This window comes from Eucyclogobius newberryi, unplaced genomic scaffold (genome assembly GCF_026437365.1).
Source record: "Eucyclogobius newberryi isolate DKJ021-1_F unplaced genomic scaffold, fEucNew1.0.hap1 SCAF_6, whole genome shotgun sequence".
Classification (NCBI taxonomy): Eukaryota; Metazoa; Chordata; class Actinopteri; order Gobiiformes; family Gobiidae; genus Eucyclogobius; species Eucyclogobius newberryi.
In genome coordinates this window covers 39194893-39222316 of record NW_027316278.1, presented here as the reverse complement: position 1 = coordinate 39222316, position 27424 = coordinate 39194893, and the positions used below count along the sequence as shown (strand labels likewise).

The 27424-nt window shown below is 45.1% G+C and overlaps 1 protein-coding gene across 3 annotated transcripts in view; it reads left to right on the top strand.

Annotated features, from left to right (window-relative positions):
• LOC140346978 (tight junction protein 2-like) overlaps window positions 1-27424 on the top strand; it is a 146772-nt gene that overhangs the window by 1867 nt on the left and 117481 nt on the right. For 2 of the 3 annotated variants that reach the window (XM_072433276.1, XM_072433275.1), the window contains exon 1: window positions 22839-22943. The exons of the other annotated variant lie outside the window; for it this stretch is intronic. The gene's annotated coding sequence lies outside the window, so the exon portion shown is untranslated. Of the gene's footprint in view, window positions 1-22838; window positions 22944-27424 lie in introns of those variants that run through there. 3 annotated transcript variants of the gene reach the window in all.

The window sequence follows — 27424 nt, the reverse complement described above, 5'->3', positions numbered from 1 at the left end:
TCTCACAGGACGGGAGGGGGAGTGAGAGGGGACAGACACTATGGGGGCGTCATGACAACATCAGGCCCACCTCCTTCAGTAAAAGGACAAGTGACAAAAGCTCCTGTTTTTGTTGGAACGTTCGTTGTCGAGGCCCTCAGGCTGAAGGGTGACCCTGAGACTCTGAAGGGTGATCCTGAGACTCTGAAGGGTGAGACTCTGAAGGGTGACCCGTGACTCTGAAGGGTGACTCTGAGACTCTGAAGGGTGACCCTGAGACTCTGAAGGGTGACCCTGAGACTCTGAAGGGTAAGACTCTGAAGGGTGACCCGTGACTCTGAAGGGTGACTCTGAGACTCTGAAGGGTGACCCTGAGACTCTGAAGGGTAAGACTCTGAAGGGTGACCCTGAGACTCTGAAGGGTGACCCTGAGACTCTGAAGGGTGACCCTGAGATTCTGAAGGGTGACCCTGAGACTCTGAAGGGTGACCCTGAGATTCTGAAGGGTGACCCTGAGACTCTGAAGGGTGATCCTGAGACTCTGAAGGGTGAGACTCTGAGACTCTGAAGGGTGACCCGTGACTCTGAAGGGTGACTCTGAGACTCTGAAGGGTGACCCTGAGACTCTGAAGGGTGACCCTGAGACTCTGAAGGGTAAGACTCTGAAGGGTGACCCTGAGACTCTGAAGGGTGACCCGTGACTCTGAAGGGTGACTCTGAGACTCTGAAGGGTGACCCTGAGACTCTGAAGGGTGACCCTGAGACTCTGAAGGGTGACCCTGAGACTCTGAAGGGTGACCCTGAGATTCTGAAGGGTGACCCTGAGACTCTGAAGGGTGACCCTGAGTCTCTGAAGGGTGAGACTCTGAGACTCTGAAGGGTGACCCTGAGTCTCTGAAGGGTGAGACTCTGAAGGGTGACCCTGAATCTCTGAAGGGTGACTCTGAGACTCTGAAGGGTGACCCTGAGTCTCTGAAGGGTGAGACTCTGAAGGGTGACCCTGAGACTCTGAAGGGTGACCCTGAGACTCTGAAGGGTGACCCTGAGCTCACCCCACTAAAGGGTGTCTCGGTCTTCTCCTCGTGCGCAGTTGCTGCGATCTGAACAGTGAGCCCAGAATACTGTTGTCACTGCTGCATTTGTGATGTGTACTCTGATCAATGAGAGAGAGGAAAGAGAAGAGAGAGGGAAGAGGCAGTGGAGAGAGAGAGAGGGAGGGAGGGAGGGAGGGAGGGAGGGAGAGGGAGGGAGTGGAGAGAGAGGGAGGGAGTGGAGTGGAGAGAGGGAAAACAAAAAAGAGAAGAAAAGGGCAAGAGAAAATAATAAGGGACAAGTAAAACAGGGTGAGATGAAAAGAGAGGAGGGATGGAGATGGATGGAAGAGTGAGGCAAAACACAGAGAGAGAGAGAGAGAGAGAGAGAGAGAGAGAGAGTGCAGCAGCAGCAGCAGCAGCAGCAGCAGCAGCCCCTCCTCATCTGCTGCTGCTCTGCGCTCCGCCCAGTTCTCAACCCTCGTCCCTCTCCTGTCCCGCTCCAGACGAGCTGTGCCAGGGCTGCACTTGTCCTGCCCGTGTGCCCTGCCCGTCTGCCCACTCCTGCCCTCACCATGCGTCTCGGGGTTTGCTCCTTTATCTCGGACATCCTCAGCACCACCACCAACATCTGCTTCTGCTGGGCCGAAGGAAAGGTACAGTGGACCGTGGGTGCTGTGGGTGCTGTGGGTGCTGTGGGTGCTGTGGATGTGGGCCGCCTGCCTGGAGGGGGGCCGGAAGAGGAGGTGCAGACCGGAGCTCAGTTTGGACCCAGATCTCAGGGGTCACTGCTCTGCTCTGGAGGGCTTCAGTTCAGGAAAGGTTTCAAAAAGTAATGGACGGATCTTCTTTTAGATGAGTGAACGCTTTTGTAACTTCTTTGCAAACATAACATTAAATTGCAGTTAGTTGTTGATTTGAGCATCTATAAAATGATGCTAAAATGCATCTTATCTTTCTGGTATTTGCTGATATAGTCCTCCTGATTGTGTGGTTCACTGCTGCTCGCTCTGTGCTCAGTCACAGTCACATGTCGTGCTGAAGTTGGGACTAAAGCAACTTGTCAATGTTGGATCTCGTCTGATCTCAGAAGCTCAGGAGGGATGGGCCTGGTAGAGACTGCAGGAATGCCAGGTCCCACAGGGGGGCAGTAGTGCACACTGTCATTGTGTCCTTGGGCAGGACACTTCACCCATCTTGTGTGCTGGTGTGTTTGTGTTTACAAGATGTGTGTCATGTATGTTCATTAACATGCACTTTCCCCACCTAATAATAAGAATAATAAGAATAATACTGTTCTAATAATCAGGACTAAACTGAGATCAAATACAGTACAATACCTGATACAATATCTATATCCACATCAAAACTGGAGCTAAGCCCTAAACTAAACCCGGACTACCCCAGGACCACACTAGGACTAGACCAGGACTATCTCAAGTGTATATCAGGACAAAATGGGATCAAACCAGGACCTGAACTCACGTCTATTTGAATTGTGATACAATTTATGTAAAACATTTGCAATACAGTCAGTTTGGTATTTAGCCCCACCCATATAGTTTAAGCCATTCCTCCGTTTGCCCCAGGCTTGGTAATAAATATAAATACCCAGCAGTGGAGCTGGTCCCCTGTGGTCTGAGCGACTGCAGAGCACAAGAGCCACGGACCTGGATCAGATTCTCACTGTGCTGTGGCTACACAGAGGAACTGACCAATCACACGCTGCGACAGGAAGAGAGAGAGAGAGAGAGAGGAAGAGAGAGGGGGGAGGAGAGTGGAGGAGAGTGAAGGAGAGGGGAGGAGCAGGGAAGAGAGGGGAGGAGCGGGGAAGAGAGGGGAGGAGCGGGGCAGGTCCCAGGAATCACAGCAAGGTCATACCATGCTACTGTTTCACACTGTTTCACGCTGTAGTCACCAGCACAAACGAGACTATGAGACGATGTGTGCTTTGTGCTAGTTCTTCACCTGGGACGTCCAGAGCGTTCACGCTGCGTCGCTCCTGCAGAATCCAGCTTGCTTTAGTCCCAAACTAAAGCTTCTGTGCTGTTTTTCTCTCGAAAGGGTCCAACCCGAGCATCACTGTCATGTCCCGTTCAGAGCGCTGAGCTGACCCGTGAGCGCTGAGCTGACCCGTGACCGCTGAGCTGACCCGTGAGCGCTGTTTCTGAGGAGCCAGAATGCACCTGATCTTAGCTCGAGATCGAGTCACGTAACAACAGTTCAGTGTCGATAAAGATGTTGGCCATCCAACTTGACAATGCCTGATCTCGTCAGATCTCTGAAGCTGAGCAGGGAGTGCCATGTGCCACAAGGGGGCGATAGAGCACCAAATAAACTAATCATTTATAATGTTCTGTGCTGCTCAGCAGTCAGGTGGATAGCACATGTGCGCTCCATGTGAGCAACCCCAAATGTTGAGTTTGAATGTTGAATGTGGTTCAAGCTTTTGGACTTTTTATCTTTATCTGCCTCAACTTCACGTTGTTAGATGTGTAAACAGTTGTGAAGTATGAGGCGCCGCAGCAAAGTTTGAAATGTTCCTCAATATTTTACATGGACTAAAATCAACATGACATTTGAGGAGAAGCGTCCTAACTACAGTTTGCCCACAGTATGAGGCTGCAGGCTCCGTTTGTCTGCACTCAACAATAGTATAAATGTGCAGACCTTCTTTGACAGAGCAAAGGAAGTAAGCCAAGGGCTGAGGGGCCCCACGGGCCCCACTGACACAGGAGACAAACACCAGTGGTCTGCGGCACATACAAATTAGGACAGCTCTTAAATAAGAATAATTGCCTAATCTTGAGAGCAGGGGCGCCTCCAAGGGGTGGCCTTGGGTGAAATTTGCCCTGTCCATGTCTGATTGGCTGCAACCAACAGACCATTTGGGGGGAAGCAGGGGAGGACATGCCCCTGTTTCCCTCCTCTGTTTGTGTGCGTGCACAGCTAAACAGAACGAGTGATACGAGGGTTCTTACAATAAACAATGGGCCCATTTAAATCTTGACAGAAGTATCCTGCAGTCATAATGTATGATTAAAGGTGCTCTGTGTAACTTTTGTGTGGAGGATGGAGGCTGGACAGACTAGTGTACTAAAGATCTGCTGTATTGTTATTTTGTCATTGGAAAATAGTGTAGGGTAACATACTAGTACAAGTACTGTCAGGTTATGAATGTCCACCCACTTGTGAAGGGGGCGGGGCATTCAAGGTTGATATTGATTAAAGAATCGTTCAAGAATTCAAACATGACACACTGTGTGGGTAAGTTTGAATCGTATTTTCAAGAGTAGAATGGGGCACCAGCCGGATAATCGCCAATTTTAACAACTCTATAATCAAATATCTAGATTAATTAATTAATTAGAAATTAATTTGCTCGTTGATCTAAAGGTTTGAGAACGTAACCGTGACATTGACCCCTTTTTCTGGAAATGAAGGAACACTTTACCAAATGTGGGTTATGAAGATTTAATGACCAAATAATTAAACTTATAAATATGAATTAGGAATATGCAAATTAGTTGGTTTACAGATGGAAAACACTAGACATGACTGTTCTAGATCTATCTAGTTTTATTATCAGCCTGTGAAGTGCATCATACGAACGGAACCAGAAGTTGTGATCCTGAGGAGATGGGCCTGCGTGGGGGCCCAGGGCCTGCGTGGGGTCCCAGGGCCTGCGTGGGGTCCAAAGGCCTGGGGTCCAGGGCCTGCGTGGGGTCCAAAGGCCTGGGGTCCAAGGGCCTGCGTGGGGTCCAAAGGCCTGCGTGTCGGTCGTGTCGCCTCCAGGCTTCACTCAGGGGGTCATTCAGGGGTCACTCAGGAGGTCACGCTGCAGCTCGGTCCACACGCTGGCCAGAGCAGGGCTGCTCTGGAGCTTGGCTCTGACGTTGTCTGGCCAAAGAAGGACTGGATCAGGTTCTGCGATCTCTGCGTTCTCCTTGGCTCTGAGGCGTTCTCCTTGGCTCTGAGGCGTTCCCGAATGAAAAGGCCGTCGTGCTGCTCCACCGATGTGGCTGGTCTAAAAATGTTGTGGACTTGAAAAGTTGCAAAAGGTCCTTGCTTGATTTTGCATGATGCAGTATCAATCACGTTTTTAAAAACGGGCCTGTGCCCGTTTCTTAGTTCCGGGAGGGAACATTAGCTTCTGCGTAGCTTAGCATGGCTCACGCATGGACCTTGCTGGTGGGACCCTGAATGGAGGGTCGTGCTTCGAAGGTAACTGGAATGGAACTCTGGATGGAACTGAGTCTGTAACTCCTGCTCTTTCCTTCGTCTTTCCCCGCGGGGGGGTTTAGCGCCGTGGCTTCAGCCAATCAGCATGCACGCAGGGGTCAGAGCTGATAAGGGGATGAGGTCTGGCCTTAGCCACAAGAGTTACACAAAAGATAAAATTGTCCACAAAACAAGTTATGAAACAGTTAAAATTACATGTAAAACACGATAACACAATATGTACATGTAAAGTCATCTGGTGTACAAATTTTTGCAATCTAATGATTGTCTACTAAAACCACTAAATACACATAGTCTTTTAGCGTTTTGTCTTTTGTCTTGGAGAGATCGTTTCTCTCTGTAATCCAAAAGGAGTCATTTGATGAAAAGTTATTTTCAAAGTTCAAAGCGTCTCTGTTCGTTCGCTTTCACGTCTTCTGCTTTTGAGGGCCGTAAAACTCCACACGAACAGCTGAGAACACCTTTAGCCCGCATTCCTGTCACCATGGCAACAGGGGGAGGACATCTGCATATCCTACAATAGTGTGTGCCCATATTATACAACATCAGTTGTAGGATGTTAAAAAAAAGCATCCAAAACTCACCAAAATCAGGAAATGACTACGGATAAATTGAACATTTCCTGGGAGAGGAGGCCCATACCCCCCTGCCTTAATGTGGTGTTGCTACGACATATTGCAGGAATCTATTGAAGGGGCCTGTGCCCCAGTTTAGTCAAACGTTTAGTGAAGTCCCTGAACTATATTATGATAGATCCATGCGCTTAAACACGCGGAAACGTGGGGACGAACCACACCCGGCTGCAGGTGAGCGATAGGTGCGTTTTATGATTGGTACGTGGCAGGACAAATGATTTATACACGCCACGAGGAAATATGATACAAAATTTGCTGAAAAAAATCGTCCATTCCACCTTTAAGAGAGCGAAACAAGTGGACTGCGTTAAAAGATTTAAAATTAACTAATTCTGTTATTCCATGTTTCAAAACAGCAAAAAACAGGTCCAACCCCTTCAAAGCCTCACGATGCTCACATAGACACAACACTCTGCATTTCTAACAAGTTTGAGTTGCTTATGTTTTTTTTTTATATTGGATATAATTATATGTGAATTCCTGTTTCCAATGCACTTAATCAAACCAAACATATCTCTTGTATTTCTAATTTAATATTTTTAATTTCTACACTATTTAGGTTTTTTCAACACTTAATTTCTACAGTTCATCATTACTTTAACTTAAGTAATATTTGGCTGAGTAACATTTACTTACTTGTATTGGAGTAATATTTGACCTGATGTAGCCATATGTTTACTGTGGAGAAAATCCAAACAAACACTGCGAAGATTCAACATTTGTGGATTATAAATATGGATTTTTCAATTCAATCTCATAGAGCTATATAAGCCCATCCTCCATCTGAAATGATGACATCATCAAAGAACGCAACCTATTGGTTTATGGAAATGATAAACTTTGAAAATGTCTCATGTTCTAATGTGAATGATTTGTTGAACTCTGTTACATTTGGTGTTTTGAATGTTCTGGACACCATCGCCCCTATGAAGGCTAAAATGGTTAAAAATAAGCAGAAGGCGCCGTGGAGAAATGATGATTCGGTCAGGGCACAGAAAAGGGAGTGCCGCAGGGCCGAACGGAAATGACGCAGGTCAAAGCTCCAGGTTCAAAAAGAGATTTACAAAGAAAAGCTGAACATGTACAACCTAATCTTATGTAGAACTAGGGAAAGATATTTTTCTGAAATTATTGGAAGCTGCAGTAACAACTTGCGTGTCCTGTTGCCACAGTAACAGATGAACAAACCCTCCAGCTCAGCTGCCGTTAGAACTCATTTCCACATCCAAGTGTAATGAGTTTGCATTATTCTTTAATGACAAAGTTCAGGGCATTAAAAATGATATAAATCCCAAAATGCAAAAAATTACCCTAAAACCACCAAGACACTTAGAGCTAACTCACTTTGCACCTGTAACTGACAAAACTGTCCATGAGATCATCACCAGTCTGAGTTCATCTACAGCTGCCTCCATGTGTGAGCCTCCAGATTTCTAAAGTCTGTGCTGAACAGTTTGTTAGCACCATCACTCACATAGTTAACATGTCGCTTCAATCTGGAACATTCCCAATGTCTTTGAAAACTGCAGTCATAAAGTCTCTCCTAAAGAAGAGCAGGGGTCAGGGGGAGTGGTCATAAAGTCTCTCCTAAAGAAGAGCAGGGGGAGGGGGGAGGGGGGAGTGGTCATAAAGCCTCTCCTAAAGAAGAGCAGTCTTGATGCTGCAGTCCTGAGTCATGACCGGCCCATCTCTAATCTGCCATTTTGGGCCAAAGTCCTTGAACAGGTTGTTTACAACAGTCACAGATTTCCTCTTAATAAACAACTCATTTGATGTTTTTCAGTCAGGTTTTAGACCTCATCACAGCACTGAGACTGCTGTTGTCAAGGTGACAAATGACATCCGCCTGAACACTGACACGGGCAAAGCCTCAGTCTTAATTCTGTTAGATCTGATGCTGCTTTTGACACTGTGGATCATGGGATCCTCTTACAGAGACTAGAGGACTGGGTGGGCATCACTGGCCCCGCCCTAAACTGGTTAAGGTCCTATCTGGAAGACTTACGTACTTTGTTGAAATTGGTAGCTGTGTCTCAGACCACATGACCCTGACCTGTAGAGTGCCCCGAGGGTCAGTCCTGGGTCCCCTTCTGTTCAACCTCTACATGCTGCCGTTAGGTCAGTTGATACGCAGTGAAAATGTGTCCTATCACAATGATACAGACGAGTCAGATCTATGTTTCACTGTCGCAGGTGAATATGGACCAGTGGATTCACTCTGTCACTGCATCCAACAGATCAGTTTGTGGAGGCAGAACAACTTTCTCCAGCTGAACTCAGACAAGACTGAAATAATCGTCTTTGTTCCACAGAAACAAAGAGAAAGTGTCAGCGTCACCTCCAGAGTCTCGCTCTAAAACCTACAAACCAAGTTAGAAATCTGGGGGTAATAATGGACTCAGACTTGAACTTTAACAGCCACGTCAAATCAATAACATCAGCAGCTTTTTACCATCTAAAAAACATTGCCAAAATCAAAAATATAGTTTTTAAACCAGATTTGGAGAGACTTATCCATGTGGTCCTGCTGGTGCCAGAGTCAGGACTAAACATGGACCAGCCTCCTGCTGGTGCCAGAGTCAGGACTAAACATGGACCGGCCTCCTGCTGGTGCCAGAGTCAGGACTAAACATGGACCGGCCTCCTGCTGGTGCCAGAGTCAGGACTAAACATGGACCAGCCTCCTGCTGGTGCCAGAGTCAGGACTAAACATGGACCGGCCTCCTGCTGGTGCCAGAGTCAGGACTAAACATGGAGCGGCCTCCTGCTGGTGCCAGAGTCAGGACTAAACATGGTGAATCTGCGTTTCAGTTTTATGCAGCTAAAATCTGGAACATTCTTCCTGAAGATGTGAGACAGGTTCTACTCAGACAATGTTCAAATCTAAGATAAAAACAGTTTTGTTTAGCTGCGTTTGACTGAAATGATTTTCTTTGCACTCTTCTCTTTTATGTTTGTGATTTCATTAGTTTAGACAATCAGTTGGACTGATTTAAAAAGGATTTAAAAAGGAGTTTCTTTATGATTTGAATGCATTTTTCCTGCTGTGCAGCACTTTGAATTGCCTTGTGTATGAAATGTGCTCTACAAATAAACTTGCCGTGCCTTTTGGCTGTGTCGTCTTTAATACCCTAAATGTTGTGCTTTGTTGCTGAGGTCGTGTGTGATGGATGGAACGGTGAGCAGTAACAACATAAAGTGATTAAGATCGTTCCACAGCGAGCTCAGCCCAGTGTAGAGAAGCTCAGGGCGTGGCACATCTGTTCTAATGTCCTTGCACTGGCTTCCTGTTTCTTATCATATTGATTTCAAGATCCTTTTATTTGTTTTTAAATGGCTCCTCATGATCTGTCTGCCCTGGTTCACCTCCTGCATGCTCGCTCAGGTCACTCAGGTCAGCAGATGACTCCCTCCTAGTGGTCCCAAAAACAAGGAGGACGAAATCAGTCGTCAGTTCAGTCCTTGATCGTTGGTGCAGTTTCATCCATTTCTTTGTTTTCTGCCACCAAAAGTTCATTCCAAAGATATTCATTTATTGTCTCCATGCCAGGAGTTTTGAGTGGGATGGAAATGTCAAAAACAGTCTGCAGTGCATTATTAAATTCAGTCCAATCTTTCTGAACGACTGGACAGTCCCAGAACACGTGATAGTGGTTTGTCTCCTGCTGCCACATCCTCTCCAACAGTCTGCATTTCCCTAAGTAGTTTTTATTATAATTAGTAGAGCGGCTGCCTGAATCATCAATACATTTATATAATTGTTATATAATTCCCCTTGAGAGCTCCAGTTTATAAGCTTTAACAAATAATTCAATTAGAGGGTTATGGTGGTTGTTGCGTTGTTTACTTTCTTACCTTATCTGTAAAAAAAAACTATAAAAGTCCTGTTTCTCCAAGTCAAAGGATTCTTTCAACAAAGTTTTCATGTGAATATCTTTTACAATCTGCTGAAAAACCTTTATACCTTTTGTAATCCATACTTTAAATCTCAAATCTGTGCTGTTAGGTGCAAAACCTTAGTCATAGAACATCCAGTTTAAGATTGTACATCTTTGTTTAGTTTGTATGCCTTGATCAGCTCCTTCCATGTTGTAAGAACAGATTTTACCCAGAGATTCTCAACTTCCTCCGTCAGACTCAAGCGTCTGTCATCTGCTGTAAGACCTGTACAGGAACCCCCGGCACCACATGACTCTCAGTATAAGACCTGTACAGGAACCCCCGGCACCACATGACTCTCAGTATAAGACCTGTACAGGAACCCCCGGCACCACATGACTCTCAGTATAAGACCTGCACAGGAACCCCCGGCACCACATGACTCTCAGTATAAGACCTGCACAGGAACCCCCGGCACCACATGACTCTCAGTATAAGACCTGTACAGGAACCTCAGGCACCACATTACTCTCAGTATAAGACCTGTACAGGAACCCCCGGCACCACATTACTCTCAGTATAAGACCTGTACAGGAACCCCCGGCACCACATGACTCTCAGTATAAGACCTGTACAGGAACCCCCGGCACCACATGACTCTCAGTATAAGACCTGTACAGGAACCCCCGGCACCACATGACTCTCAGTATAAGACCTGTACAGGAACCCCCGGCACCACATGACTCTCAGTATAAGACCTGCACAGGAACCCCCGGCACCACATGACTCTCAGTATAAGACCTGCACAGGAACCCCCGGCACCACATGACTCTCAGTATAAGACCTGCACAGGAACCCCCGGCACCACATGACTCTCAGTATAAGACCTGTACAGGAACCCCCGGCACCACATTACTCTCAGTATAAGACCTGTACAGGAACCCCCGGCACCACATTACTCTCAGTATAAGACCTGTACAGGAACCCCCGGCACCACATGACTCTCAGTATAAGACCTGTACAGGAACCCCCGGCACCACATGACTCTCAGTATAAGACCTGTACAGGAACCCCCGGCACCACATGACTCTCAGTATAAGACCTGTACAGGAACCTCAGGCACCACATGACTCTCAGTATAAGGCCTGTACAGGAACCCCCGGCACCACATTACTCTCACTATAAGACCTGCACAGGAACCCCCGGCACCACATGACTCTCAGTATAAGACCTGTACAGGAACCCCCGGCACCACATTACTCTCAGTATAAGACCTGTACAGGAACCCCCGGCACCACATGACTCTCAGTATAAGACCTGTACAGGAACCTCAGGCACCACATGACTCTCACTATAAGACCTGCACAGGAACCCCCGGCACCACATGACTCTCAGTATAAGACCTGCACAGGAACCCCCGGCACCACATGACTCTCAGTATAAGACCTGCACAGGAACCCCCGGCACCACATGACTCTCAGTATAAGACCTGCACAGGAACCCCCGGCACCACATGACTCTCAGTGTAAGAACTGTACAGGAACCCTGTACATTACTCTAATTTTTTTTCCCATTGTATATTATATGTTTTATATTTTTTCTAGCTTCATATTCTGGGTCACACCACAACAGCAAAGCTCAGGGCTGAAATAAAATGTGGTATTTTTTTTGACAAGGCAAGCCCCAGTCTCCTTTTTCTTTTGATGATTGTAAAGTTCTGAATTGGTGCCCAAAAAGAGAACATTTCATTTTTTTTTAAATCCAGTTTGTATCCAGACATTGAGCCAATTTATTTAAGAAATTGCATAATTTTGCGGTTAGATTTCTTTATAGTTTGGTCAAATATAATAAACATCATCTGCAGCAGGTAATGTTATGTTCCATCCCATTGATTGTAACACCATGAATTGTTTTTGATTGTCTAATAAATTGGGCCAATGGCTCCAAATACAACGCAAACAGGAGGGAAGACCAGGCACAGCCCTGTCCCACCCCTCTGTCCAGAGTTAGCGGATCCATTTTGTGGCTATTGATTTTAATTCTTGATGTTGGACAATCGTAAAGCCTACAGGACAAAAAGTCCTTAAAAAGAAAAATGTATAGTAAAACATTGAAATGCATCAACTGGTAGAGGAAGGGCATCAAGCATAAACACTGTCAAGTTCTGGGGCAAATTATGGGATCTGGTACAATCAATAAATCTACAAGTTAGACGATAAAATGTAATACTGTGTTTAAAATCAATGTTTGTTTGTTTCTTGGTGCGTTTGAGGAATGTAGACGTTTGAAAAGCTGAATTGTGGACATGTCTCTCGTCTGCTCTAGCAACAGTGATCTGTGTTGTTGTAATTAGTGATGTTTATGCTGTTAGCACAGCTTTACCCTCCCAGTCAGGTACACAACCTCTTGACCTCACTACCCTCCTGACTTAGGGACTTCCTCCAAATGACTCAGCCATTTGTGGGTTTGCCAGTAAGGCCTGTAAAGGAACCTCTGGCACATTAGGCAAGGCATTTATGTGTAAAGCACAATTCGTACAAAAGGCAATTCAAGAGGTTCACACAACAGGAAAAAATGCATTAAAAACACAAAGACGTAACAAAAATTACAAAACCTTCATTTATATTCATTCAATTTAACAATTTTTCTGGCATGAGTCATACATCTTGTCCATGCTTAGTGATCCGCTAGATGGAAAACCAAATCTATCACTAACATCGCTAAAACAATATGAGCGGATTAGCAAGATTAGGATTATCGGTCGGCCCCAAAGAAATTCTGGCAAACCGTCCGGCGCCTCAGGGGGGGAGCAGTCCTTCACCAATACTGTTCACGGTGCGGGTGGAGACCTGCTGACCTCGACCGGGGATGTCGTCGGACGGTGGAAGGAATACTTTGAGGAAGGAATACACTGTCAAGTCTTCCAAAGAGGAAGCAGAGACTGCGGACTCGGAGGGACTCGTCCATCACCTAAATTGAAGTCACTGAGATTGTTGGCAAACTCCTCTGTGGCTCCGGGGGTGAATGAGATCTGCCCTGAGGACCTAAAGTCTCTGGATGTTGTAGGACTGTCTTGGTTGACACGTCTCTGCAACATGGCGTGGCGGTCGGGGACCGTGCCTCTGGACTGGCAGACCGGGGTGGTGGTCCCTCTGTTCAAGAAGGGGGACCAGAGGGTGTGTTCCAACTACAGAGGGATCACACTCCTCAGCCTCCCATAAGGTCTATTCCAGGTCCTGGAGAGTAGAATCTGACCGATAGTGGAACCTCAGATTCAGGAGGAGAAGGTTTAGGTCCTGGTGGTGCAACACTGGACCAGCTCTAGACTCTCCATCGGGTGCTCGAGGGTTCATGGGAGTTTGCCCAACCAGTCCACATGTGCTTTGTGGATCTGGAGAAGGCTTTCGACCGTGTCCCTCGGGGTGTCCTTTGGGGGGTGCTCCGGGAGTACGGGGTCCGGGGCCCTTTGCTCAGGGCTGTCCGGTCCCTGTATGACCGGAGCAGGAGCTGTGTTCACTGCAGTAAGTCAGACATGTTCTCAGTGCACGTTGGACTCCGCCAGGGCAGGATCTCATCTCTGCTGTTTGCAGACTCATCTCCTGCTGGTGTCTTTCCACTCTACCGGTTGACCACGCCTCCTCATCAGGCCAACTCTCCACACCTGTGACAGCTCTGCCTGCATTTAAGCCTGCTCCTGTCTCTGCGCCAGTGCCAGATTGTTCTTGTGTTATTCTTGACTTTCCAGCATTTTCCCCCGGACTTATTCCCTGTTGCTGACCTCGCCTGTCCCTGACCAGCCTGCCTCGTCTCTGCCCTGGATATTACCTCAGCCTTCTGTCTTCGACCGCGATTTTCGCCTGTTCTCTCTTGGTAAAACACCTACTCGGCTCTCTGGCTAAACAACTTACCACTGAACCTGTCTGCCAGCTAAATGATCTCCGGACTTTGTATAAACTGTTAAAATCCACTGTTAGATAAATAACAGTGGATTCTAAATAAAGATCATTACCAAGTGATATTCCGTCTGCCTGTGCTGCTTTTGGGTCCTCATCATCCCCGGGACACAGACAACGTTTTCCTGATGGCTCCATCAAACCCGCACCTGCAGCTGCACTGGGACGGTTTGAGCCGAGTGTGAAGCGGCTGGGATGAGAATCAGCACCTCCAAATCCGAGGCCATGGTTCTCAACCGGAAAACGGTGGAGAGGGCAAGCCGCTAGTGGACGAGTTCAAGTATCTCGGGGTCTTGTTCACGAGTGAGGGAAGGATGGAGCGTGAGATCGACAGGCGGATCGGTGCAGCAGCTGCAGTGATGCAGTCGCTGCATCGACTGTTGTGGTGAAGAAGGAGCTGAGTCGAAAGATCAAAGCCCTGGATTTACTGGTCGGTCTACGTTCTGACCTCACCTATGGTCATGAGCTTTGGGTAGTGACCAAAAGGACAAGATCGCGGATACAAGCGGTCGAAATGAGTTTCCTCCTCCGTGTGGCTGGGTGCTCCCTTAGAGATAGGGTGAGGAGCTCGGTCACACAGGAGGAGCTTGGAGTAGAGCCGCTGCTCCTCCAGCTGAGGTGGCTCGGGCATCTGTTCCGGAGCCTCCTGGGCGCCACCCTGGGGAGGTGTTTCAGGCATGTCCCACCGGGAAGAGGCCCCGTGGAAGACCCAAGACACACTGGAGGGACTATGTCTTTCGGCTGACCTGGGAACGCCTCGGGATCCCCCCGGAGGAGCTAGAGGAAGTGTCTGGGGAGACGGATGTCTGGGAGTCCCTGCTTAGACTGCTGACCCCGCGACCCGGCCCCGGATAAGCAGAAGAAGATAGATGGATGGATTAGATTAGATTAGCAACATCATGAGGCACAACAGCAGAACTCGCTTGTTTTCGCACAACATAGTGGTTATAACGTTGGAGAAGAAGTTTTTCTAAACATGCATCTGAAAGTTTATTTCTCTTTGGCGTGAGAGAGAGTCACTTGTTGTGCACTGTGCAGTCTCACAACTCGCTGAGCCCTGGGATTGCGGTGAGGAGAGGAGACCTGACCAAAACGAATGCGTTACTGATTTTAAGTAATTTGGGGAGCACTAGATTAGATGGGTACGTTCCTTGTTACGCTAACAAAGTTATTTGAGTACACTAACGCATTACCCCCAACTCTTAAGGATTTGATGACTTCCTTCCAACTCAAGGGATCTGAGTTTTGTCCCCAGTTAAGAGTTGGTAAAAGCAGAGGGTCTTTTAGAGCTTAATTGTCTTTTGATTGCACTTTGAATTTTATTAATAGTTATTTCAGCACCGTTTTTTTTTTTTTTTTTTTTTTGTTTCGTTTCTATGCTCATGATGGGTAAATTGAGAGTATCTAGAAATGGTTATATTTCCTCTTCACTGTTTCCTGATATTTTGGTGAAACATTTTTGCAGAAGGATTCAAATGTTTGTAATTGGTCGTGCTTAGTTAAAATGACATTATTCTGCCAATCTTGTATTATAAAAATCATCCTCTGCCTGTTGTTTTCCAAGCTTCCAACCGAACAATTTAGAGAATTTTGAGCCACTTTTATATTATCTTTGTTTGGTGAAGAGCATAACTAATTCTTGTGAGGGCAGGTCATTCATTGTTTTTTTGCTTTTTCTGTCTCCACAAGTGTTAACCCAATATTGACTCATAAAAACTCAAAGAATTGAAAACCCTCGTACAGTCAAAAGTTTTTATGTAGATTATTTGTTCTCAAACTTGAAATTAGACCACACAGGTCGGCCAGCCTTCTCCCAATTCCAGCTGCCAACATTTAACATTTTTTGCACCACCGTCTCCACGAGAACATTTTCGTTGTATTTTTCCTCAATAAATTAACACTACTACGTTCTCTTATTCTGTGGTAAGGTTCAGCAGTTCTCCTGAAGCCATTTTGACTCATGGGCCAACCACATGGTCTGGCAGGAGGGTCCCAGGTCCACAGTTTTCCTTCATCATCAAAACCATCAGTCTCTGTGGAGGTTCAATTTGTATGTGAGAAGAGGACTTGCATAAATAGAGTAGAAAATATGACCACGCCATACGTTCCTCGGGATTTAGAAGTTTTTCCAGACCCGGGTTTGGTTGTTGAAGCCTTTGCGGCCTGTTCCGCAGAGCCGCGCTCTGATGACTTATACAATGACATACTGAAAAGGAGCAGGCACAAAATAGTGCTGCAGGTTTCAACTCTTCAGTCAAAAGACTATGAAGTTATTTTAGGTCAATTTTGTGATTACAAATGTCGAAAATATAAAATAATATTATAAATTGGTGTTATACTCTATAATTATATAGCAGAGAAAAGCAAAATAAATGTTTTTTTTAAGGTTTGGTCAGTCTCCACTGTATTACGTGAACTGCACCAGCCCATTCAAGATAAGATAAGATATTCCTTTATTGTCCACACATGGGGAAATTTCATTGATACAACGCAGGTAGATACAGAGGATTTAAGGGTCATCTTTAGCTAAGGAGGAGTTACACACCAGAGCGAGATGATTTTAATAAGAGAATGTGAAAACGAGCAAAAAGCAGATGTAACAGAATATATTGTTACCTCACCTAAATCTGAAGGATGGAGCGTGAGATTGACAGGCGGATGGGTGCAGCGTCTGCACTGTATCGGACTGTAGCAGTGAAGAAGGAGCTGAGTCGAAAGGCAAATCTCTCGATTTACCGGCCAATCTATGTTCCTACTGTAGTGAGGACTTGGTGATAGGATGACAGGAGAATGGGGTGCAGCACATCTGGGCCCAGAGTGTTGTATCTTCTGAGTCTACCACCAACACGGATTAGGTGGTAAGATCTGTCGTATTCAGGAGTTAATAGTTTGCTTGTGGAGGAGAGTGGCTCACCGGTGCTTAGCAGGACCACATCTTCTGTGAAGCTCTCCACCTGGGCCTGTCTAAGGAGAGCTTACTCTGCCTCATGGCAGTGAGAGGCATATCATCAGCCGCCCAATGTAGCGTCAGTGTCCTGGCATCTAAAAGCCCTTAACATGTTTTAAACTGCTGAACGGCAGGTGAAGCTGGATCTGATGAAACTGCATGCACTGCATGTCGTGCCAGATCATAGCACCTGCCAATCAGATGGTCGGGTCCATGTCCCCTTTAAAAGGCACTGTGGGGACAACTTAAGGCATAAGAGACTTGTAGGGTACACATTATCAAATGTGGATAATCCGACCCAATTAGCAGCAGCGGCTGGACATCCTTGATAGTAGGCAGTGGAATGTCTCTGGTGGCAATATTTCTCCTGCAGAGTTTGGATGGGATAAGTGTGGCGGGAGAGGTTCAGTTTGGTGGCAGTAAAAGCTTTGTTTATCTTGAAGCACTTGCCTGGCGGCTCCGAAATAGGAGTCACTGTGAAAGATACAGTAGATCCATGGATGGTGCAGACTTCCTGCCGGACAGTACAGATTGTGAGCTCTTACACCTGTCCACAAAGAAGAGAAGCCTCATTCAGAATTACTGTGCGCTCTGACCCATCATCCTGAATGGCATAGGTTTCAAATACCTGGTTAGCGCTCTAGAGCAGGGGTGTCAAACTTCTGGCCCGCCAAACGTTTTAATCCGGCCCGCCGAACATTTCAAATTCATAGTTTATTTAAAAAAAATAGAACCGTAGTTACATCCGTAACCGTTTTTATCGCTAAAACTACACGTCCCACAATGCCGCTGGTGGCCGCCCCTCCCCCGCGCGGCTCTTCACTGCCGTGTGTACTTTCTGAGGGAGAAGAGCTGAGGGAAGTAAGACGCGCGTTTGCGCACTTTACAGCACTTTACAGCACTTACGCACCTCAGAGCAGAGGTCTGAGCGAGGAAAGAGTCGTCTGGTTTTGGAAACGCGTAGGAGAAAGAAAGGAGACGGTTTTGTGGATGTTAGAGCTGTGCTAAAAGTGGAGCTAATGTGGCGCTAACAAGAAAACTGCTCTGTGAGGAAAACATCCTCTACAAACCTGGACAGATCAGCACCTGCAGGTAAAAACACGGGTCAGAGTGTAACACAGTCTGAACATGACTGTGTCCACAGTAATGTGACTGTGAACACAAACACAATGACCTCATTTGAGTCACTACATGAATCATTTGTCACTAAGATCAACTTAAACTATGAAAATATCTCATATTGAGTTTGAGAAGAAACATGTCTGTGATATGAACGTTTCACATCATAAATCACATCAAAAGTCCATGTTCCTGTTCCTGCTGCTGCTGAATATGGACTCTTTCACCTGCTGCACATTTTTGCAAAAGTCTCACAACTATTACTAGGCTGTAAAAAATATATTTATTTATTATTTGTTTTATTGTTTTATTTTGTAGATAATATTTGGCCCACGGTTTGACAAAAGAGTTTGGTTTGATGGAAACTGTGGCTCATGCACTTATTCTATATTTTCAAGGCAGGAGGCATAACTTAACCTCCTTAAACGCTCCACGTGTGTTTGTATTTAGTGGTGAGTCAGTTCAGGTGTAAAGATGACTACAGAGAACTACAGAGAACTACAGATGACTACAGAGAACTACAGAGAACTACAGATGACTACAGAGAACTACAGAGGACTACAGAGAACTACAGAGAACTACAGAGAACTACAGAGGACTACAGAGAACTACAGAGGACTACAGAGAACTACAGAGAACTACAGAGGACTACAGAGAACTACAGAGGACTACAGAGAACTACAGAGGACTACAGAGAACTACAGAGGACTACAGAGAACTACAGAGAACTACAGAGAACTACAGAGAACTACAGGCAACTACAGAGGACTACAGAGGACTACAGAGAACTACAGAGAACTACAGAGAACTACAGGCAACTACAGAGGACTACAGAGGACTACAGAGGACTACAGAGGACTACAGAGAACTACAGAGAACTACAGAGGACTACAGAGGACTACAGAGAACTACAGAGAACTACAGAGGACTACAGAGGACTACAGAGAACTACAGAGGACTACAGAGAACTACAGAGGACTACAGAGAACTACAGAGGACTACAGAGAACTACAGAGGACTACAGAGAACTACAGAGAACTACAGAGAACTACAGAGAACTACAGAGAACTACAGAGGACTACAGAGGACTACAGAGAACTACAGAGAACTACAGAGAACTACAGAGAACTACAGGCAACTACAGAGGACTACAGAGGACTACAGAGGACTACAGAGGACTACAGAGAACTACAGAGAACTACAGAGGACTACAGAGGACTACAGAGGACTACAGAGAACTACAGAGGACTACAGAGAACTACAGAGAACTACAGAGGACTACAGAGAACTACAGAGGACTACAGAGAACTACAGAGAACTACAGAAGACTACAGAGAACTACAGAAGACTACAGAGAACTACAGAAGACTACAGAGGACTACAGAGGACTACAGAGAACTACAGAGAACTACAGAGAACTACAGAAAATTACACGGATGTGGAAATGTTAGTTTGGACATTTAAAAGGTTTTTTAGATCTTGAGAAGTTTATTTTGTTATAAAGTCAAATACAATATTTTTCAGTTCCAAATACCTCTGACTAAATGTTTCTCTCTGTAGATCAACTCTGAAGTTGTAATGACATAAACTGAAGCACATGTTGGTGAAATTACACTTGTTTTTCTTTTTTTAATCGATCCAGTAATTGCTTCAAAAACAGCGTAGGCTATATAAAGCTATTTATTTCTTATATTTTTAATTGTTTTATGTTTTACGTTATGTTCGGCCCGCGACCCAAAATGAGTTTGACACCCCGGCTCTAGAGGATGACTCGACTGAGCTTGAGTAGAACCTGGTGGCTACTGGCTGGCCGGTTGATGTATAGAGTCTCTGACAGAACTAACTAGACGGGTGCTTGCTTCTGGTGCTTGGGGCTTACCAGCAGCTGTAGGATTTTGGTGGGCATTCACATCGTGGAGGAAGTGCTTCCTCTCACACTGTGTACACTTCGGCTTTGAGGTTACACTTGGCAACCAGGTGCTCACGACCACATCTCCAGCAGAGGTGGTTTGTCTTGATCCACTGTGTCCTCTGCTCAACTGACAGGAGGTGGAAGTTGCTGCACTGGTTCAGATCATTCTGCATTGCATCGCAGAAGGGACAGTACCGTTTACGCCTGTCAAACGTCACCTCCCTTTGTGGTGGACCCAGGGCTGCTGACTCAATGGGTTCACTGCCAAGGTGAATGGTGGTAGACCTCTGGAACTTGTTGTCGGAGCGTTGGCTCTTAGATGGCACTGGTCTCTCTCTGGCTGGGTTACTGCTGTGTTGATTCCCACTAACTTGGACTCTCACTTCATATTCATGTTGGCTCTTAGGTCATGTGGTAACTTAGCTAAAAGGCGAAAGCTCTATTTAATGACTGAAAGGACAAGATTGCAAGCGGTCGAAATGAGTTTCCTCCGCAGGGTGGCTGGGCTCTTCCTTAGAGATAGGATGAGGAGCTCTGTCACATGGGAGGAGCTCGGAGTAGAGCCGCTGCTCCTTTACGTAGAGAGGAGCCAGCTGACGTGTTCCGGATACATCCTGGGCGTGTTCAGGGCATGTCCCACTGGGAAGAGGCCCCAGGGAAGACCAAGGACATGCTGGAGGGACTATGTCTCGCAGCTGGCCTCGGAATCCCGTTGGAGGAGTTGGAGGAAGTGTCTGGGATTCCCTGCTTAGACTGCTGCCCCTGTGACCCGGCCTCGGAAAAGTAGAAGAAGAAGGATGGTTGGCTCATTATTTCAAAACTAGCGTACCTTAGCAGACGCTATTTCCTGTTCATCAAGCATGACACTTTTATTTTCTTGTGCATATTTCATCAAACATGATCCAAACCCAATGCATTACAGAAAGTGCATGATGATGATGAGCGTGGAGGCACAGAGAATCTGGTGATAAACCGGACATAATTTCCTGTTTACTCTGTTTAACTGTGCCACTGAAATTGGCTTCAGGATTAAAAAGTTTTCAGGTACGATTTATTTATTCTTTTTCTTCTTCCATTTTTCAAAATTTTAAAAAACACAAAACTACAGAAACAGGCAAGACGAGACCAGAGAGAAACAAATGAGGTAAAATAAAGAATTTCTGAAAATGAGGTTGAAAAGCTTTGATATAACCCACAATCAGAACTTTCAAGGGGAATAATATCTATATTATTTCAATGCAATAATTATCTGGACTAAATATATTTAAATAAAATGAGAAAGAGAGAACAATTTCGTATTGACGGAACGGAATGTGTTTCAAAATGGTTGACCAGAACATCACATGTTTGGAGGGAATTCTGTTAGAATAATGTGAACGCCTTGTGAACGTGCTCATAATTCACAGGGAAATGCTGAATGTTGAAGACGTTGTAGTTGTTCTGGGACAGACGTTCATAAGGCATTGCTGACTTTTTGACATCATCACTCAATTTTAGAACTATGTATTTGGGCCTCAGAGCATGGACACAATAAATGGACATCTTTAGAGTATACGCTTGGCAGCAGGAAAAAGGCCATCACAAATAGGATGACACAAACTGAACCAACATTATCATTGAAAAATGGAAACAAAATCCCTCTTGGGGCCATATCGGGCCCCGGAGGCAGCGTTAACAGGAGTTTTTTCCATGGGGTGGGGGTATTTTACTACCTTGCCGATATTAACACTGGCGTAAAGAGGCTGGACTTGGCCGCTGGAGGGGGATGTGCCAGTCCATATATGGTGATAGTGTTTGAACCAATGACTGATGACTGTGGCCTTCAGAAGCACCTCCTGTGACAAGAGAAAATATCAGGAAACAGTGAAGAAGAAATACAACCATTTCTAGATACTCTCAATTTACCCATCATGAGCATAGAAACAAATAAACCAACCAACACACGCACACGCACTCGCTCTCGCTCACGCTCACACACACACACACACACACACACACACTCTCACACTCACACAATTTAATTCACCTTTATTTGCTTTGCACATTGTGGAGATGTTGTGTGGTCCAGAGTGTGGTCAGCTCAGTCTGATTGTGTTGGGCTGTCAATCTGTGCTAGTTTTTCGTAGACTGGGACTAGGATTTTGGGTGAATGTGATGTGATGGTGGGGATTTATCTGTTTTATCAAATGATGTTCCTCTCTGAGCTGCGCACATTCAAGTCTGCACAGTCCAGTCTGGCCCAGACCGTGCTGTGCCGGGTCAAACGCAGTGCACAAAGCTTTAAAGGCCAATTCAAACTTCAAAAGAAGTTCGTTTAGCCTCTGGCATTCAAACTTCAACAGAAGCTCTGCTGCCAAACTCCTATTAACCCACCCCCGTCATTCCCAACAACTGTTTCCACACTGTTGCTATGGACATTATTATCACCCCGCTCATTTGAGAGATTGTGGAGAGAAGAGTGTAGTAACGGCGCTGCACTGTTTTCCTGAGTGAGAGAGAAAAAATAACTGTAAAATGTGACTGTATTCATTCTTCTATAACTTATCATGTATGTGATGTATGTCCATGAAGATTGTTGTATTATGATGATCTGGTCCATGTGGGGCAGTAACACAACTGCAGTGCACTATTCAAGTTTAGTAGTTATGATTCTGGCCTTTCACAGATGCACCAGACCACGCCCTCAAGGTGCTGCACTCATGCACCTCATATTTTGGCATGATCACACCTCTAGAATTCCACGCCCTGCGCTGTTGTCAATGAGCTCTGCTGCGCCCACGATTACGCTAACGCCATCTCCGGGCGGAAATACGGCCCATAGACTCAACTTGTAAATTTGACCAAATGGAAAATGTATTTTGAGCTTCATGTGCCTTAACGATTAAGGTTTTGTTAAGAAAACATTTTCTATATTTGGGTGAACTCAGTTGAGCCAAGTTCTGACATGGAGACGCACCCTCGCATCAACCGAACCGGTCTGGGATGAAATGTTGCTCTGTAATGTCCTCATGAAGCTCGGACACCTAACGTGTGTGTGTGTGGACAGTGTGTGGACAGTCTTGTACTTATGTGGTCTGAACTGTGTTGACGAAAGTCTCTTCTCACAGGGACTGGGGCCCCTCAGAGGTATATGTGCTGAGGCCCTCGGGGGATGGCTTTCACTCACTGCACTGGGGGTCGGCTCACTCACTGCACTGGGGGTCGGCTCACTCACTGCGGGTGGGCTGGGCTTCCTGTCCATTCCAGGTATCAATACTAGTCATTCCCCAATTTGAGTCATTTACCAAATGTGCGTCAGTCATGCTAGTCGTTAGCTTGGTTATATTTTCATTATTTTACTCGTCTTTAAAAACAAAAACAATCTTCTTTTTTTGCAGCAGTCCACATTTATTTCCTACTTAGCTGACACACCCCTAGAGCAGAGTTTAGCCATAATGTTAACAGCAACAACAACTAGCACTTCCTGCTTCACAGAGCATGAATTCTCTATCCACGAGTATCAGAACTACACAACGTTAAAACTAGGCGATTGAGGGTTTAAAACTAAATATTCTATATTTTGAAAGGAAAAAAGCAATTAAAATGTTGCATATGTCTGTATTTTGTTCAGTTCATTAGACGAGTGTTCTTTATCCATGTGGCATACAGCGGTGTTAGAGTCAGTGTACTCAGTGGCCTTGATGTTTCCATGCACTGATCTGCTCAGCTTTATCAGTTAAATATTGTGTTTTCAACAATATCGGGCTCATATTTACTTAAAAGAAACACATCAACAAATATTGATAGACTATTAGATGTCATTTCTCTGCGTATGAGTTGCCATATAAAGAGACCAGCATTTTTGTCTGACTCAAATTGAGGAATCACAGCACTTACACTGACCCCTACACACCTGTGACCTTTATTACTTTGACCCCTCCCCCTGCACTGACCCCTCTCCCCGAGCATTCACTCTGCTCTGGCTCCTCCTTCTGTGACCCTTGACGTAGCTCTATATTATTGATGCTTTATGTGTGTGTGTGTGTGTGTGTATAATATATTGTCATGGAATGAGACATACACCGATGCTATTCCTTAACACACAGAGAACACAATTCAACTTAGAATATGAAACGACACAGAAATATCAGACATTTGTATGACAAGCTTGGGAGCGTCAGCCAGGCCGTTGTAAGCAGCCTGTGACCCTCCTGCGTCTCACACCGTTTTTTCCCTTGCAGGTTGGTTTTATTAGATATTCTGGAATAGGGGGGTCACATTTCTCATTGGTCAGCTTCACATCAAGGCACTTGTTTTTTACAGCTGGTATTCTTCCGTAGAGATCATAGAATGAGGTGTTGCTTTTAATTGTCACTGTGATACGTAAAGATAACAACATCTTGCTCCATCCTGGCCTCTCCCCAAATTCTTTCCCAGTCAATAGCCCTTGTTATCTCTGACTATCTTTTATGACCCATATCCTCCCATGTCCCCCCACTTGGTGTCGTTTGCCTTTAGTTATGTCATGTCTTTCCAAGGAGGACATCCGCACGTGACTATTTAACTTATTCCCTCACTTACGTCTACATCGCAATACGAGGTTTCCTCATGATAATACAAATAAATAAGTTACTGATATAACTTTTACTATCACTTTACTTACTGCCCGTTCTACTCCTATGTCCAAAAACATCAGTAGTCACTCATTTACCCATATTATCACTTCCAGGCCTGTGCCTGCATTTGATCCTAAATTTAAAAACACTTCTGTCTTTTCGTCCTGTACTTTCATCTAGTCCTGCATTAAGTCCAAAAAGATAATTTTTTGTCAAGTCCAAAAATAAAACAAAACAAAACATAGCTTTGTTCTGTGCACTCAAAAAACACGATACCGTAAAAACACAACTTTTGTATTCTATGTCGGGGACAGGAAGTGTCCTGTCATGTGATCACATTCCCCAAAATATTGGCCATCTATAAAAATCTGAATTAATCTTCATCTCTTATCAAGTTTAATACAATCTTTATAATTGACTGTTGTCAATCAAACCAAAACCCTTAAAATTTATTCTAATACTAAAATTTAAAACCAGCTGGGTTTAGTTACTAATTCATTCAGAGCCTCCTCTGAGTGCTGTCTCTTCTCCCCCTTCTCCTGCCTTGTTGACCCCCCTTATCTCCCCCTCTCTGCCACCTCATCTGAGCCCCTCTGGAAGTCTCCCTCCAACATCCTCTATGACTTTTCCTTTGTATTTTACAGTTTGGGGTGATAATTTTGGCATTATGTGGTCTCGGTCGTCTGAGAGAAATGCTACTTGCTTTACAGACGCGTATATCCCAATCTTCTTGTGAAATTCCTTATTGTTTTTTTTCACAGGAGATATTCTTGGTGTTTAAGATTCACCCGTGACTGCAGATTTTAGATCTCTCAGAATAACGCCTTGTGACCCTTGTATGATTAATTGTGATTCACACTTGTTAGTTAATCACTTATTAATCCTCATTCACACATTCACACTTCTCTCTTACTTACTTCTTTATGTCAGTAACAACTCGGCATAAGGCATCATTACTTTCTTTCGGTGAGAAACTTAACTCGTGGTGAGCAATTTAACTCCTTTATGTGAGAAACTTATCCACACAAAACCAACCATTATTTTTCCAGCAATATCAAACTCCCTGCTTATGTGAGAAACTTATCTCGTCCATAAGCCAACAATATTTCCTCAGTAATATCAAACTGGGCAAAAAAGCCTACAATATTTCCTTTAATGAGTAAATATTAAACTCCTGTATTTTTTTTAATGAGTAAATATTAAACTCCTGTATTTTTTTTAATGAGTAAATATTAAACTCCTGTATTTTTTGTCTGCTTCGAAACGACGCGTTCTCCTCGCGGAGAATGAGGTGCGATGGGCGGCCACGGGAAAAGTGGACTTCTTTCAGCTGTGCACAGACTTTCACCGATTCACCGCTCAATCTCCGCGAAGGGCAGCTGGTCGTCCGGCTCGATAGGACCAGAAAATGTCATGGAATGAGACATACACCGATGCTATTCCTTAACACACAGAGAACACAATTCAACTTAGAATATGAAACGACACAGAAATATCAGACATTTGTATGGCATGCATGGGAGAAAACGCTGGGCTGCGTCAGCCAGGCTGTTGTAAGCAGCCTGGTGACCCTCCTGCGTTTCACCCTGTTTTTTCCCATGCTGGTTGGTTTTATTGGATATTCTGGAATAGGCGGGTCACATTTCTCATTGGTCAGCTTCACATCAAGGCACTTGTTTTACAGCTGGTATTTTTGCTAGAGATCAAGCCTTGGGTAAACATTACCCAAACTCCTCTGGGCTGTCACACCCCCCCCCCTGGGGCAACATTCTTTACGACCCCTTCACAAACAAATGCTGTCACACACCCGTTTTTCTCTCAGACTAATGATGCAGATAATATATCACTATTATGCAGATAAAATACATCACAGAAATATAATCATATATTCACATTTGATCACATATATATATATATATATATATATATATATATATATATATATATATATATATATAAAGTAAGTGTAAACACTTGCACTGCAGTTATTTTATTACTTGGTTTATGGATTTTTAAATGAAATATATTGAACAGGCGGGCGAAATATAAATGTAATTAAAATTTCAAAAGATTTTTTTTTCCTTGTTTACCCAAAACGCACCACGGGAGGAGGGCAGGGGGGAGACGCGACGCGCAGGAGCGTGTAACAGTAGATTTAGCGTGTTTTGCATCAGTAGAACTGACGCTTCTAAGTGTGCAGCCTTAGTTACGGCAAAACGCGCTGGAGAAATGTGGCAAACGGGTTTAAAATGTGTATTTGCAATATAAAGGAGTTTGCGCTGCACCGAGCAGACATGGAAACGGGCGTGGCGTCTTCTCATGCTCTCCTGGGGCCGCGCGTCTTCTCATGCTCCCGGGGCCGCGCGTCTTCTCATGCTCCCGGGGCCGCGCACAGGGACGAAGCCGCTTTGTCACAGACTCACGCAGGATTTTGACGAAAAATTGCTTCACGCGCTCTTATCTTTTGACTTAAATGTTGAATGGACGATTTTTTTGGCCCAAATCTGAGTCTTATTTCCTCGTGGCGTGGACGGCCGATTAGTCCTGCCACGTATCAATCATAAAACGCACCTACCGCTCATCTGCAGCCTCCACATTTATTCGTAAACTGCTCGTGGGGACGAGCCGCACGGTTCCGCGTGTCTAAGCGCATGGATCTATCATAATATAGTTCCCTCAGTGTACGGGACAAAATGAAGACTGAGAAAGACTGTTTGAGCTGACGCAGAAGAAGACGGAAATCTACGGGAGACGAGAGATGCGATGTGATCCATCGCACTAATAAACAAACGCACGTGTGTGTTGTATCAGTCCACACGGGGGAGTGGCATGTGCACGGGGGAGTGGCCTGCGCACTTCCGCCTGCGTTCTCAAATTGCCGAAAAAAATCGTCCATTGCGCCTTTACTACCGCTTTTTATATTTTATTTAATAATATTTTGCGTTGTCGGCGATACTTTATAAAAAAAATTATAATTTATTTGATTTATATTGTAGAAATCAATAATCTAAGTGCGGCGGATCCGTAAACCAAGTAATAAAATAACTAAGGCCTGAGAGCAGGTCTGGTTATGGGTGAGTGAGAGCCCCAGGAAAAACGGCAAACACTTGGTGTAGAGCTCTACCATACCGA